This window comes from Protopterus annectens, chromosome 7.part0 (assembly GCF_019279795.1).
Source record: "Protopterus annectens isolate FY-2018-M chromosome 7.part0, PAN1.0, whole genome shotgun sequence".
Classification (NCBI taxonomy): domain Eukaryota; kingdom Metazoa; phylum Chordata; order Ceratodontiformes; family Protopteridae; genus Protopterus; species Protopterus annectens.
Window position 1 is genome coordinate 847,877,734 of NC_056739.1, and position 16,610 is coordinate 847,894,343.

The window sequence follows — 16,610 nt, forward strand, 5'->3', positions numbered from 1 at the left end:
ATTTGAAGGAGTTGGATCTTGGGAGAGTAAGTTCTGTGCAGGAAAAGAGGGTGGATGCTTTGGGAGTGGAGAAGTGGTTGGTATTGCTGATATTGTTGGAAGAGGTAGGTGAATAAGGGAATAGTAAATAAACCAAACGATGCAAAAGCACAAGAACAGATAAACTGGTAACACACCAAACAGCCAATACTCAATCCAGCAGTTTTTCTTTTATTTCTTTTCCAAAGGACCTGGTACCTCGGCAATTCGCCTTCAAAGGATCACAATCCATAATCCAATATTACTAATAAATCAAATAATTCATCAAATAATAAGTTCAATACTCTAAAACCTTTTGGTCTTAACTTGGAATTGGGAATGTGATGAATTATTTGATGAATTATTTGATTTATTAGTAATATTTTTTGATAATTAAATATTATATAATAGAATATATGTTCATATTTATATATTATATTATTAATAATATAACTAGCACATTTAGGATGTATATAATTCATGTGAATATTTATTTAAATTTATTATAGTATGATCACTTTAAATATGTATACTAGTTATTTTCCCTCTTTTTTTGGAATTAATTATATAACTAATTGATTGATTGATCCAATTAATGCTTATATAAATACTGCCATTGTGTTATATTGGATTGTGATCCTTTGAAGGCGAATTGCCGAGGTACCAGGTCCTTTGGAAAAGAAATAAAAGAAAAACTGCTGGATTGAGTATCGGCTGTTTGGTGTGTTACCAGAATAAGGGAATAGGTTTGAGTGTGATAGGAGGTGAGATAAAATAGTAGAAGGAGAAGAAAGGTAAAGAGGAGATGGAAGAACATAATGTTAGATAAAAAGCTAGAAAGTAAGGTAGATGTGTGAGGAGAGGAGAAAAAAAATGTGATTGGTATAATAATATGTGAGGGGGTGGGAGTAGTTAGTACTGGAGGGAGGTATGAGTTAGAGAGTGCAGGACGGTAGGAGGGGCCTAGGGTGGATGGGTTGGAAGTATTTGACTGATTTGGAGGGATGTAGGAGTGTGTAGGAGGGTGGGGTATAGTTTGGTTAGCTATAAAGGAAACTGATGCAGGGGTGGGTGGGAATGAGGATAGGGTAGGGGTGTGGAGTGAGCCTGAGAGCAGCCAAGGTGAACTGAACGGGCTGAGACTCAACACGGCTTTGTGCAAGAAAGAAAAACAATCAGGCTATTATAGCAGGCCAGAGAAGAGGAAGCCAAACGTAAGTGGGGAAGAGGGTAGAGGGAGCAAGAAGAAAGGAAGATGATAGTATTGGGGAAGACTGTGCAGTTAAATACTTTAAAAAATGTAGGTGGATTTTGGTAGGTTGTAGTGTAAATGGAAGAGCAGAGGATGAGGAAAATAGGGGAAAGTGAGGCAGGAGCCTGGGAGAAGAGAGTGCAGTCGGCCTAGTTTGGTGATGTACAGGACCCTGTTTTTGTGGTTAAAATAGATAATGAGTAACTTAGGGTGAACACACAAGTTACACAGGTTAGCTGTTTTGGGAAGGCTGTTACAGTCTGTTTGGTGGTACAGATGTTCAGGAGTCTGAAGAGGATGGAAGCAGAGTTTGATAGTTGGTCCTTTATCCTGGGTTTGCAACAAGTTATACAGATTAGCTGTTGCTGGGAGGGCTGTTACAGTCTGTTTGGTACAGATGTTCAGGAGTCTAAAAAGGATGCAAGCAAAGTTTGATAGCTGGACTTTTATCTTGGATTTGCAGTCCTCTTTCCAGTCAGAGATAGGCGGACACACAAACGTCTGAAGCCTCAAGTCTTTGCAGCAGACAGGCTGTAAACCTCATTTAGGCTATAAGAGTAAGGGTAAGCATGACCCGTAACTCCTTGGGCATAGCAGGGAATCAATATATGGAGCACACATATGAGACTTTTTCATCCAACTATCAATGAAATAAGCTATTCATTAGTACATTTTTGTATTTAGCCAGTTTTTAGAGCAATTGATGACTGCTCTGACATTATTCAGAGTTGTGGCAGTACTACTGTACAAGGAAGAAAGCTGTGGGAAATTAGAGAATTCTGCCAGCCTTTCCTGGCAAGTTTATGTGTGTGTGTGTGTGTGTGTGTGTGTGTGTGTGTGTGTGTGTGTGTGTGTGTGTGTGTGTGTGCGTGTGTGTGTGTGTGTGTGTACCTGTCTGAGAGAGAGAGAGAGAGAGAGAGAGAATGAACAGAATGGCAACTACTGTGGATAAAGGAGTACTGGAAGGGATTAAATCAGAGAGATAAATGAGAGACAGACAGTTTCATAAGCGGCCTGTGTGCTGTCCAATCTGAGGATGTTGGTTGGTAGCCTATACTCAAGACAACAGTGCATATTCCCTTTATGCTCTGGAAACCATATTGTATTTAGTAAAATAGCTATAGAAACAGATGTGTGCACAATTTCTTGCTATTTCTTTACTCTTTGAAGGCAGTGGCACCATTTCTTCACACATAGCCAACAGTGATGAGATTCAAACCCCATCTGTGCTAGTTCAGGATCATATTTGGGGTCAGGTGCCATTTCTCTTTCACAATTGGTGACAATGGGGCCACACATGCTTTGCATTTGGAAGCAGTGGTGCCACCAACACCACATTTCACAGTCTTGTAGTCTATCTCAAATGGATTCAGGTCAGCAAAGGGTGTAACACCTTCTCTTCCTTTTGCTCCATTACTTTATTCTGTCACTCAGACCATCATTCTCTTACACTGATGAATATGAAGGCTGATACTCAATGATCCAGCAGCATTTCCCCCCTTCCACTACCATAACCACAAGGACACACACACTCTGGGTTCTGACCCTCACTAAAACAATGTCCACTTCACGAGCTGTTGATTCTCATCCTTTTTTATCTCAAACTATGCAGAATGCTACTCCCTCTCCATCCTTTCTATTGTATTAATTCCAAAACTCTCTATGTCCTACTCCATGCATCCCCATCACCTTTTGTCACTGGCCCACATTTCTAATATACCAATAATGTGAACACTCTCAGTCATTTGCAAATCTGCAGTCTTCCGTGACCAGACACTTTGCATTGTATAGTAATTTTACTCCACCATACTGTGAGTAGCAGTTGTTTATGCCTCCATGATGTTCTGTGCCCATTTTCTCCTTCTGATAAGTGTTTGAATAACTACCCCATCTTATTCAACACCTCTCCTCATTTCCTACTTAGCTTAATGGTACAGCAACAGAGATATAACCTCCTAGACTATTTTTGAGCATTGCATCTTTTGGACTAATGTGAGGCCCAAGCTGGTCTCCATAGTATACTATCACAGTCAGTTGTTATACTCCCTAATGCTTTCCTTCTTTGCCATGTTGACTGCTGAAATGGTTAACTTTTTTGAGAATTCTGCCTACTGTCTCTTGTTCTCACTTCTGTCTCCCATCACTTGTTCCCGCTACTGCCTCAGTTGTCTCTTCTGACAGGTCATGGCTTCATGCATGCATTCCAACATGCATTCACCTCATCCCCTTGGTACACACCTAAGGCACATCCTCCCCTGCCTTAAGTCTGAGCCTGAATAGCAGTTTTATTGTAATCTTGTTTTTCCTGTCTGCATATTGCAGTCTTGTTTATCCTGTCTGCATTGCTATGACTCTGGGTCCCTTTGACAACAGAGTCTCACATCACCAAAACTCTCTTCTTTGTCTCAACTCTGGATCTTGCCTCCTACTTCATCTCCTGCTCCATGTTACTTCCTGTCCTACATGCAATATTTCCCAATCCAGATTCATCATTCTCAGCTTTTCCCATTATCCATTGTCAGTTGTCTGCCTCCTTGTGCCAAACCTGATTTGTTTCTCATCCCTTCTCTTACTTTTCTCAGTCCCCTGTTCCTCCTACTGATCTTCCCTGCTCTCATCTGTTTCCAGAAAGTATTGTTCTTCTTTACCAGTTCTCCTTCACCTGGTTCCTGCCTGTTATTCTCTACCTGCCCTCACTTTCCATTCATCTGTTGACTCTATACCTTTGTATCATTTCACTCTGCTGTCCACCTTGTTGCCTACACCAACTTCTTTAACCTAACTTTCTGTCATCTATCATTTCTACCGCTCTACTTTAAAACTGTGCCCCTAATATCCTCCTTATCTCCCTCACCTCCCAATCTGGGCTAGCTTTCCTTCTACACACATCATATTTTGTCTCTTCCTACTGGTTCCCATATCTAACATATGTCCATCTCACCACCAATTCTCCTAAAACGTTTATACCATCTCTCTGCTGCTTAATTTGCAACTTATTTCTACAAAATATCTGCACTATGGCCTGCGGGTCTTTAGTACAATCCTTGTTCAAATGAAGAAATTAAAAACTACAGATGTACATGCAACTTATTAGACCACAGATGCTGCCCCCATAACAGCACTCTTCTTTTGCAAAAAAAATATTGTCCATTCAAAAAATAAAGGTGTTCTTTAAAACTAACTCCATCAAGGTGTAACATTAACCTCATCATTAGTAAAATTAGTAGGTTCTATTAAAAAATCATGAAACTATGGGCCGGATTCACGATGGCTTGCACGGAGTCTACGAGTAGAGTAAGACCCCATGCAGCCATCATGTCCAACGAGCGATCCACGAACAGCCTGTAGGGGCGTGTAAGAGAGCTCCTAACACATCTCCTACACAGAGAGGGCTGTGATATGCAAATTACCTCACTTGCAGCCAAAAGGCATGCAAATGAGGTAAATTTGCAATCCAGGAAGCAGAAACCTGTCTGAGTAGGAGACGTGTTAACTGCAGAAATGTACTCAGTTGACAACTGAGTACCGTTCTGCAAATAGCACAATGGAGCCTTGTCAGCTCCAAATAAAGGTTGCATATGGTTGAGGAAACATGCCAATGGCCAAATATACGGCCATTGGAAAGTTTCCCTGATGCAAAATTAAAATAAAAAATTTTTTTTTCGCCGATTTCCGATGTTTAAGCATAGTGCAGCGCCGCACAAACAGGGTGCGCTATAAAAATCATAAAATAAGGCAATAAAAGCCACAAACATGGAATTTATGAAAATAGTCAAATTTCAATGTAAGGGAATAGCAGGCTGAAGACAACATGGCCACCGAGTAGGGGTTGCTAAGGGGAGAAGCCCAGTCTAAGACATTTAACCAAGCATTAGTAGGCAATCCTATGTAAATGAGTGTTAGGATAGTGAATCGCACTTTTACACAGCAAATGAGCACAGTCAGTGGAGTGTAGGATTGGATATGGGGAGGAACAGAGTAGGAGATAGGTGACATCACAAGGGGGGTATGTATGAAAGTAGTGCAGCTCATTGGAGGACAGTGGCATCTGTTAGGTGTCAGTTAGACATCATGGAAAGAGGTGTGTCAACAGGTAGGCCAGGGAAAGCCAAGAAATGGAAGGTGTTTACTGTGGATAACACCAAAGTTTCTTGCTGAGCGGGTATGCGCGTGTGTGCGCACCTGTAAACTTGAGTAAGTCAGAATGCACGCGTGGAAGCGTGAGTGCATGCGTTTAAGCTGGAGTAAGCATGTGTAAGGCTGTTGGAAGACCTCTAAACCTGTTTGTGCTGGTGTGTGCGCGTTTTGACCCGAATAAGCAAGTTTTCGTCCATCTAAGCATGTATGCGCGTGTGTGAGCTGCTGTGAGCGTGTTTGTGCTTGTATGCGCGTTGCTCCCCCTGAGGAAACAGAAAGGAAAAAGGAAGCACAACAAATAGCATGAAGCTACCAGGTGATACTAGTAGAGCTAGCAGGTGAAAACAATCCGAATCAGGCAATAACACAGGCAGAGCACTAGCCTAGCCCAGCCCAGCACTTAAAACTCTGCAAACAATAGTGCAGTTTGTTTCTCACAAGAGACACTGAAACACTGGAGTATGCTACTAGAAGTGAAAACTGAAAAAGCTTCACTCAGACAAAAAATGCTAGGGGCTGCCATTGCTGTTATAAGACGACATATGCAACATGCTGAGGGTGGTGACAATGCAAATGCTGCTGGACAACCCACAGTGAGGAGACGGAGAAGAGTGTACAGGCCCAGGGTCACCTACCAGGGGTTATATGAGCTGGAGACAGTGGAGCACTATAGAGTGGACAGAGACCTCCTGCAGCAAATTGTTGAGCTGTGCAGGCCACGCCTCACACACAGAACCAACAGAGGGGAACCCATCCCAGTGGAAACCAAGGTATGTGTTGGCCTAAGAATACTAGCAACACGTACCTTTCAGAGACCAACTGGTGATATGATGGGGATCTCACAGGCATCAGCATCCAGGGTACTGCACCAGTTCCTGGATGCCATGTCAGCACATGTCGGTGATCATGTATATTTCCCCAATTCCCGTGAGGTATTGACCAGCAATATGCGTCTCTTCCAGCAAATAGCAGAATTCCCTGAGGTAGTGGTTGCAATAGACTGCACGCATATACGCATCAAAGCACCAGCCGGTGAGCGGGGTAGGGCCTACATTAACCGCAAGGGCTTCCCCTCCATTAACTGCCATGTCGTGTGTGATGCCCAGGGCATAATAATGAATGTGTGTGCTGGCTGCCCTGGAAGCTACCATGATTCCCATATCTGGCATCTGACGCAGCTGTACCAGACATTTGCCAATGGGGACATCCCACATGGTCACTTAGTGGGGGATGCTGGCTATGCACTGGAGCCATGGCCGATGACACCCATCAGAAATGCACACCCACCTAAACAAGAATGCCATAATGAGGCACACGCACAAACACGAAATGTAATCGAGCATGTGTTTTGGTTGCTCAAGTCACGGTTCCGGTGCCTGGACACATCTGGTGGAGCCTTGCAATACTCTCCAACTACATGTACCCAAATTGTCATGGTATGTGCTATGCTACATAATATGATCCTGTGAAAACAGCTGCAACAGGACCAGCATAGGCCTGGGCCAAACAGTCCCCCACCAGTGCCAAGGCCATCACAGGCAGAGCATGACTAGGAGGAGGAACAACCTGAGCCCGCCCCAGTAGGCAGAAGGAGGCGTGCCCAGTATGCCTTGGCCTTGGCAAAGAGGCAACGCATAGCACATACACTGACTCAGTAGGAACCCTGGAAATGATACCTCTCGCTGACTCGCACATATAGTAAAAGGGATGCCTAACTTGACACTACCTGTTTCCAAACATGTATACAGAGTGCAGTATGTGCATCTGACATAGGCAGCCCTGCAGCACCACCTGAGGCATGATTGTCATGTGTTAAGCAATGTAAGGTAGTGCTAAACAGCATTTACCACCAAGTCGTATATGCAAACTTGATGACCTTTAGTAGCATCCTATCCTCACCAAACATGAGGCCACAATATGAAGACAAGATGATCAATTACAACAATTGGCTTAAGTATTGGTGTCAGTGAAAGGGGATTCAATGCCTGTCAGCCTGGGATGAGATGCTCGAGAAAACATGATGCTTTGCTAGGGATGGATGTCACCTATCACCTGTGGCCTATTGGATATTGCCAAAGGCTCTTGTCACCCCCATAGTGCCTTTTCTAGGTGAGGCTCAAAAGACAAATCCACCTCCATAGGTATCACAAGGGAAAAGAAAGTATAAGTAATGCTACTCAATGCCAGAAGTCTAAACTGCAAGATGCATGCACTCCAAACACTCCTCAGCATGGAGAATGTTGATATCTGTGCAGTAACAGAAACCTGGTTCAAGGCTCCCAAGAGCACCCTAGCATTCACAGGTACACCTCATACCATGCTTTACAGCTGCAAAACATGGAACAAACTACAAAAGGAGGGTGAGTATCAATATTTGTCAAAGATACCCACACCCCCAGGTTGGTGGCACAGCATGAAGCATCAGAGACTACCCATGTGTAAGCAACAGTGGGTAAAACCACCTTCCAGTTCATAGCCTGCTACAGACCACCCTCCTAAACCCAGGAACCACACTTGGCTGACTGGAGAACACATGAAAATATGAAGATCTCCCAAAACACCATTGTATTGGGCGGCTTCAACTATCCAAACATACACTGGGAGCATTACCCTAGCTCCAACACCCTAGGCCAAAGGTTCCCTGAATTTATAAACCAAAATGCTATGGAACAACTTGCTACCACTCTCACAAGAGGGGAAAACATACTGGACCTGATCATCACCAACATGGGGACTCTATGCCCAAAACCAGAAGTGTATCCCTCACTGGTACGATCACACCAGATAGTAATCTCACTGGATATTCACATCCCCACCCCAGCCCATGGCCAGAAAACCACAGTGAAAATTTTTCACTAAATCATTTGTCCCACACCTCAAAACTGAGGTGTAATCCTTCACAGCCCCTATGTCTGTGGAAAATATGGCCCAGACCTCATAACCCTTTATAAATGCATTCTATGAACACCGTCAGGAATGCATGGATCATGCAATCCCAAATAAAACCAAGTCCCAATCCTCCAAAGGCAGGCATCCTGTTTGGTGGACCCCAGCCATAAACAAGCCATACAATACAAGGAGGAAGCTACTATATGATAGATCCAAATCACAAAAAGGGAAGCCATCTCTGACCAGTATTATTGAAAAACAACATCCACACATAAAATTGTCTAAGGCCATCTGTGAGATAAAAATCGTACAGGACACCAAGGATAATCACAAGACATTCTTTACTTATTGTAGGAACCTGTGTGGGAATCCCCAGATATGTTTAGAATTAGTCCAAAATGACAAACAATACAACAAACCCACAGACATTGCCAACATCCAAGCTGACAGGTTCAGTGCAAACTTCTCCCCCCCTCCCCACCAAAAGGGCAAATATCTATCCCAGCAGAGTGCTGGCCCCCTGACATCACAGATGCTCAGGTAACAGCCAGCCTCTCCAAAACAAAACACACAGCATCAATGGGACCAGACGGTGTCCTGGGCTGTGTCCAACATGAACCCCAAGAAGAACTGAACACACACATAAAACCACTGTTCAATGTCAGCCTTAACACATGATATGTACCCAAAGAGCAGTGTACAGCAACAGTGGACCCTCTCCACAAAGGTGGCGCCTCAACGGATACTGCAAACAATCGCCCCAGAAGCCTGACTAGGTTGGTCTGCAAAGCTATGGAAATGATCATCATGGACCTCAGAAATAAACATATTGGGGACACACAGACAATGGATCCTACCCATTTTGGCTTTGTTAATGGCAGATCCTGCCTCTTAAACCTGGTTGAGTCATTTGAAACAGTCACCAAGGCCATTGACGAGGGGATGGTGGCCCATACAGCCTACCCAGACCTTGCAAAAGCCTTCCATACAGTACCCCACTTGGTCATCATAGCTAAGATCACCTGCTTCAATAGAAACCCCCTATGTCACTAGATGGGTTGCAAACTGGCTCAAGGACAGAACCCACATGGTCTGAAATGCTGGAGCCATGTCAGACCACAAACCAGCTACAAGTGGCATCCCACAAGGCTCAGTCCTGGGACCTCCCTTGTTTGGTATATATTTCTCAGAGGTACAGGCCAACACAGAAGGACTGTTGGTGAACAAGTTTGTAGATGACTGCAAACTGGGCACCATAATCGACCCTCCAGCTGACCCAAGCATCCTACAAAAGGGCCTCATAGAAACAGACAAGTGGTGCCAGAGCCATGTCCTCAAGCTAAACACAAAACAGTGTATAGTCCTCCCCTTTGTCAAAAACTAAGTGCCCACAAATTACTACATATGTGGTAACCCATTAAGTATGGAAGAAGTGATAAGGGACCTGGGGACCTAAGTTGATAGCGATCTCACATTCGACAACCATGTGGCCAAAGTGTTCAGAGAAACATTTCATATAGCCCACCTAATCATGAAAGTAATCACATCTACATCAGTGGATGTCATTGTGCCTCTTAACTCATCCTTTATCAGGCCCATAATTGAGTACAATGCCCCTTGTGGGATGTACCTTTTCAGACACCTGCAGCAGCTAGAAAGACCACAAAAGTACCTCACCAGGAGAATCAAAGGGCTCAAACACATGCCATTCACTGCCCGGTTAAAGAAACTGCAGCTCCACTCAGTGGCATACTGCCTGCCCAAAGGCAATCTGTGCCAGATGTATAAAGCCATGTCCAACCTGGAATCAATGGACATGCCGCACCTTGGAAAATCAGAATCCCATCAAGCTATGCGCTTAAGAGACCTGAACCTCAGGACTGAAATAAATAGGACATGCTGGAGTGACAGATCCATAACCCAGAGGCTCCCCCCACTCTTGAGTAAACTCCCACTCCAGGTTAGCCAGAGTCCCTCATTGACTCTCTTCAAGAGGAATCCTGATGAGTGGATGAGAGATTGTAGGTTTACCCTGGGTATCACTTCTATGTCACTGTTAGCTAGAGGCACAGTATACTAACCATGAAAAATGTAATGGCAAACTCCACTTACAATGTGTGTTGAAAGTCAAACACACTCTGGCTAGGATTATAAATGCCCTAGGGCAGATAGCCTAGTATGAACCTATGAACAGAATCACACACACCAAGAAGTACAACTGTGGTCACTGTGGAGTAATGTTTGCCAATGTCCACCCAAGTTGGTGAATACACAGCAATGGTGGACAAGCCTGGTTTAAGTAGGCCATAGCTGAACAAAATGCAACATGCTCATAGTTGTCCAACTGGCCCTTAACTAGTCTGGTCTGCTCAGTATGAGCAGTGATGGGACTCAAACCCATGATACTGTGCACCATAGTGAAAGTACTGAACCACTACACCATGACAGTATTGCAGTGTTCAGTCAGTATGAGAGAATGTTGCCAAGTCTTTGCAAACTATCCCATGAAAACCCTGCAAGCACAGCATAATCCCTGTTGAGTTATGACACAAAGGAGTCTGGCAGTAAGAACACAACATGACTTCCAACACACACATTATTAATGTCAATATTGGTCATGTTCACACACAACCACAAATGTAGTGGACTTCAGATCACAACATATGGAAAGGTCACACTAGGCATGCTCACACACTTGGATAAATGAAACACATGTCAGGCAACAAACCATGGAAAGCCTGAACTGGGCATGCTCACGCACTTAGGCCATGTCTGAGTATAGCAGTCAGTCACACATATCTGGCAGTTGTATGTGTTAAGCCAGGAACCTCCCACGATCCAGCAATCCACCCTGTGCACACAGTTAAATGACAACAGACACATATATTAATATACCAGAACCCTGTCATGATCAAACATGTTACGCAGATACACACGTTGTTCATAGAAACTGTGAAAGCTACGGCAATAAAGACCTGCAAGCAGTAGCAGCGACAAATATTGTGCATCCCAAACATAAACATAGGTGCAGAGGTGAATACTAGGCTGTCTGCCCTGGGGAATTCATAAGCCTAAAAATGAACATCAGACCTGCTGGCAAAAAAAACAAGTAAACCAGAAGCCAAAAATTTAGCGCTTTCATCCACTGTTTAATACGTGAACTTCCTCAGAAACATTTTCAAATGATTTCCAGTTCCTTAAATAACTTACTAAACAGGAAATGGCATCATGACCATCAAACTGAAAAAATAACAAATGTGATTTTCTACAAAAATGAAGTATTGTCATAATGATAACAAAAAAAAAAAAAAATATATATATATATATATATATATATATATATATATATATATACACAAATGAATGTATATACACATATATACACATACATATGTATAAATGCAAAAATACAGTCATAAAAATGCAGTGTAAATTCATGCTGTGTGAATAGCATAATAATCAACTTGAGCATATGAAATGCATATCCAAAGACCTCTCCCACATAAACACAACAATCCCATGCATGCACACACCCGCACACATACATACACATATGCACATATAGACATGTACCCCCCCACACACACACACACACACACACACACACACACACACACACACACACACACACACACACACACACACACACACACACACACACACACACACACACACACACACACACACACACACACAAACATAGAACCAAACAGTCACTATGAAAATATAAAATACACATGTGAAAAAATATATATATAAATGTCATAAAAAATATATATGACAATATAAAAATAATGATGATATATACACACAAGTACACACACCAAAATGTATATAATATAATATATATAAAATGTAATATATGTATAAAACAAAAAAATATGTATATATACATGTAATGTAAATCATATCATGTCTCTGAAGGGAATCAGAGTGATATGAACATGTATGTATACACACATGTACACTTCACACAAAACACACATGGATCACATGCATATGGTCGCAACCACCTATCTATATTTCAAAAAACATTTTAAATTAATATAATCATTGAGGCCAGGCAACCTATCAGCCCCCAACAAAAGTTGCCACAATGTCTCCTTGCATTCTAAGACATTGTTTAAATCTCCTCCAAATTCACTAGTGTTGATTTTTTCCAAAACTGAAAATTGAAATTTCTTAAAATCTCTACATGTTAAAGATTGTTTGGCCAAAGAATTAAACTGATCTTTGTTTTTTATAGCCAAATTGTGCTCATAGATTCTTCTTTTTAGAAGCCTTTTAGTTTTTCCTATGTAACAATGTTCACATGAAACATAATTGGCGATGTAAACAACATAATCGGAATTACAATTGTAATAACTCTTAGACCAAATGGTGTAATTAAGAGATTTTATGAATACACTAGTACTGTTACTAATAAATCTACACTGCCTACAGTTATTGCATGCATAAGTACCCCTCTTGATACTGGCTGCTCTTGTCATGTCCTGATACCTATAATGATCTATCTCCAGCATAGATTTTAAGTTTTTAACTCTTTTGTAAGTGAAAGTGGGTTTCATCCCTAAAGTACCAACCAAATCTTTATTTCCTAATATCATTTTCCAATTGTTAACGATGATGTCCCTGATGAACCACATTTCGTCAACAATCGGTAAAGGGAACGCTAGGTCGTAACTACTGGTATTCTCAAAAACTTGGGAACCAGAACTTAAACCTATCTGACTAGAAAGAAGAATCGGTTTAGCAACCTCCTTCCTTAAAGAAATTACCTCTTTCTCTATTTTTTGAATCCAGACTAATGCGTAACCTCTATACAAGAATAGTAACCTTAAAAATCCTACTTCACTTTGAAATACATCATCATCAGTGGTGAGCTTACTCAAACGAATTATTTGGCCCTTCACTACTCCTTTTTTCATATGTGTAGGATGTAAACTGTCCTTGTGTAAATACTGGTTCGCAAAAACCTCTTTCCTGTATATTTGACTTTTCAATGTGTTATTAACTGTATCTATACTAAGGAGGACATCAAGAAAGGGAATGTTATCCCCAAAACCACTCAATTTGAAGACCAAGAAGTCAGTGATGTGATTCAAATCTGTCACCAAGTCAGAAAATTCTTCAAAAGTGCCATACCACAAAAAAAGTAAATCATCTATAAATCTAAAATATGCAAGTGCCCTATTGAAAAGATGATGTTTAACCAAAAATTTAAGCTCCCAATTTGCCATAACCAAGTTGGCAAAAGCTGGTGCCACCCTCGCTCCCATTGCTACTCCTGAAATCTGTTGATAAATATGTTTACCAAATCTGAAGAAATTATTCTCTAGGACTAACTCCATTAGATCACAAATGGTGCTGACCTTGTGTTTCTCAACATCAGAATATAAAGTCAGGTATTCCCTCAAATATTTTAATCCTTCTGTTTGTTTGATAGCAGCATATAAGGACTTGACGTCAAGAGTAGCAAAACTGACAGAACTAGATGAAACATCTATATTCCTTAGTTCTTCCAATAAATGCCAGGAATCTCTGGTGTAAAATCTAGTTCTCTGTACAATAGGATTCAGAATATAGTCAAGCCAAATAGATATATTCTCAGTTTTGGAATGCTTTGCAGAAATAATAGGTCTAAAAGGTGGGTTATGCTGGTGAACATGTAATTTTGGAATGCCAAATAATGTAGCCAATTTTGGATGTTCGACCAACAAATATTCATAACTCTGATGATCTAATTCTCCTTGGATAAACATGTCAAACAACAGTGTATCAACTCGTTGAAAACTTTTCTTAACAACATTGACACTAGTCACTTTGTATGTCTCACTGTCACTTAACATGTCTATCATAGATTCATTATATTGAATGGTATCCATGACCACAATTTTACCCCCTTTGTCGGCCTTCATTGTTCTAATATCAGAATTTTTGCATAAATCTTGCAAAGCTCCCTTTTCAGAGGAACTTAGATTGTCATCACTTACATAACCTGTCATCCTACGAAACTCATTTTCACATTGATTTTGAAACATTTGCAAAGTAGTATGCAGTGGGGGGTTAAAAGTACTAGCTTTTTTCGGCCCAGTCATGGAAGGAGTTTGAACAGTGACCAACACATCATGCATTATATACTGTAGGTTCAATTTTCTTAAATATAATCTAAAATCTATTAACAATCTACCAATATTCACTCTATTATTAGGTATAAATGAAAAACCTTTTTTCAAAACATTAACAGCTTCAGTGGATAAAGCAACTGCAGATAAATTAATAACATTGATGCTAAAATCTTCAGCTTGTCTTGCGGTATTCACTTGTATTTCCTCTGGTTGGGGTATCACCCTCTCCCTTTCCCCTTCCATTTGTTGTGGGACGTATTGTTCCACTTCTGAGTCTGTTTGTTGACTGGCACTGCCAGTGGAAAAGGGCCTTGGTTAGGTCCCTGCTTTCCATTGACAAGTATTTCAGCATAATTTCCATTAGAAGAATTGCTAGAATGTTGGTTGTTAAAGTCAGAAATGGTGCCGACTTCTCCATTAGACACACTATTGTGTACAATGTTCCTGTCAGAACCTCTAGAACCAACATCATTTGTTGTTGAAAGTGCTATAGTATTTGTGGCTTCCTTAGCCCCACTGTTTAAAGCAGGACTTCCACTGTCAGTGCTGTTGTAGATCTTAACAGAAGGGTCTTCTGCCCTATTTTGTAATAAATATGCATGTTTGGCCTGATAAGCCAAAATGTCTCTTTTTAGTTTATGTTGTTTCCTAGTCACAATGGAAGCCCGGTGCCTGTCAGCCTTCGCTTCTACACCGTTGTATAAAAGAATATAAACTTTAAAACATCCAAAGCATTTGATTTTCTCATCTAGTGATTTAATATTTTCCCTAATAGTCTCAAGTTCTTTCAAGTAGTGTTCAACCAAAAAACCCATCATGGTGATGCCAGTATTGTTATAAAGCTCAATAAGTTTGGTACTCAGTTCATCACCAAAAGTTACACAATTAGGGAACTTGGCTGTCCTTAAGCCCTGAGGCAAATTTTCCTATTTATACATTCACTCAAATAGGATACCTCTAGCTCTAACGTGTGTAGTTGTTCAGTGATTGTCTTCACCCTGGGACAAAATGTGTACAAGGACATAACAATGTTGTGCAAGTGTTGCAAGCTGTGGGTGCATAGATTTGTACACACACACACACACACACACACACACACACACACACACACACACACACACACACACATGCACACACACACAACACATGACGGTGCTACACAATAACAGCTATGTGTACTTTTGGGGTCAGTGAAACTGGATGTAGTGTAGTAACATGAGCCATGATCAACATGCTTCTTGTGGTCAGTCAACAATAATAATGTGTGCCAGACAGGCAGCTAGCATGCTGTACCTGAAGTGCAGTAACATGACTACATCCACAATTACACAGCCACTTGTTACATGGGTGTGTAAGGTGGCCAATAGTGAGCATTGCCTAACATGAATGCATTATTTGTCCCAGACTGTTGCACAAAGACATGATAGGCCTCTATCCCGCAGGTATATTATGTGTGCTGCATAGATAAGTGGGATACTGAAGGGTGGCCATACAGCAGATGTCATAATTGGACATGTGTAGCAGGCTAAGGTGTAGTGTGTATGCCAAACATGTGTGTGTTGTTTACATGTGTATCTGGTATGCCTATACAATGTCCAGTACTGTGTTGCCACACATGTGTATCATGCTCTGTGTATTGCATGTGAGTGAAGCAGCTACTGAGAATAATGGGATATACATAGTCTCACAGCAAACATGCACAGCATGCATTATGTGTAGGTGTGTTACATGTGCACACACTACACCTCCATATGGCATGCACATGTCATTAGCAATAGTATTGTTATTACACACTCACCAGCATGGATTGGCTGCCTTGCTGTCACTCCAGAGGGACCTGCAAACATATGAGAGTGATTGCCAGTGGCCACAACTGTGCCGTCGATACTGTGAGTATGATAAAGTACAGTAGTACAACAGGTGGCTTTCACAGGTGTACAGATTATGCTCAGAATATCAATCTTGCAGAAGAATGGACAGGTTAACACCTACACAAACAGTACACATCTCACACATGCATAGACTACCAGTACAGAGAACAGTCAACTACAGATATGGGGTGTTACCTGCACACTCCATTTCAACATGTTGGGTGGCTCCGGCCTCCATGATGACACATGTTTGTGGATGTTCTTGTTGTTGGCCTGGAACCACAACACTTAGGAGGTGCTCCTCCACACTGGTGA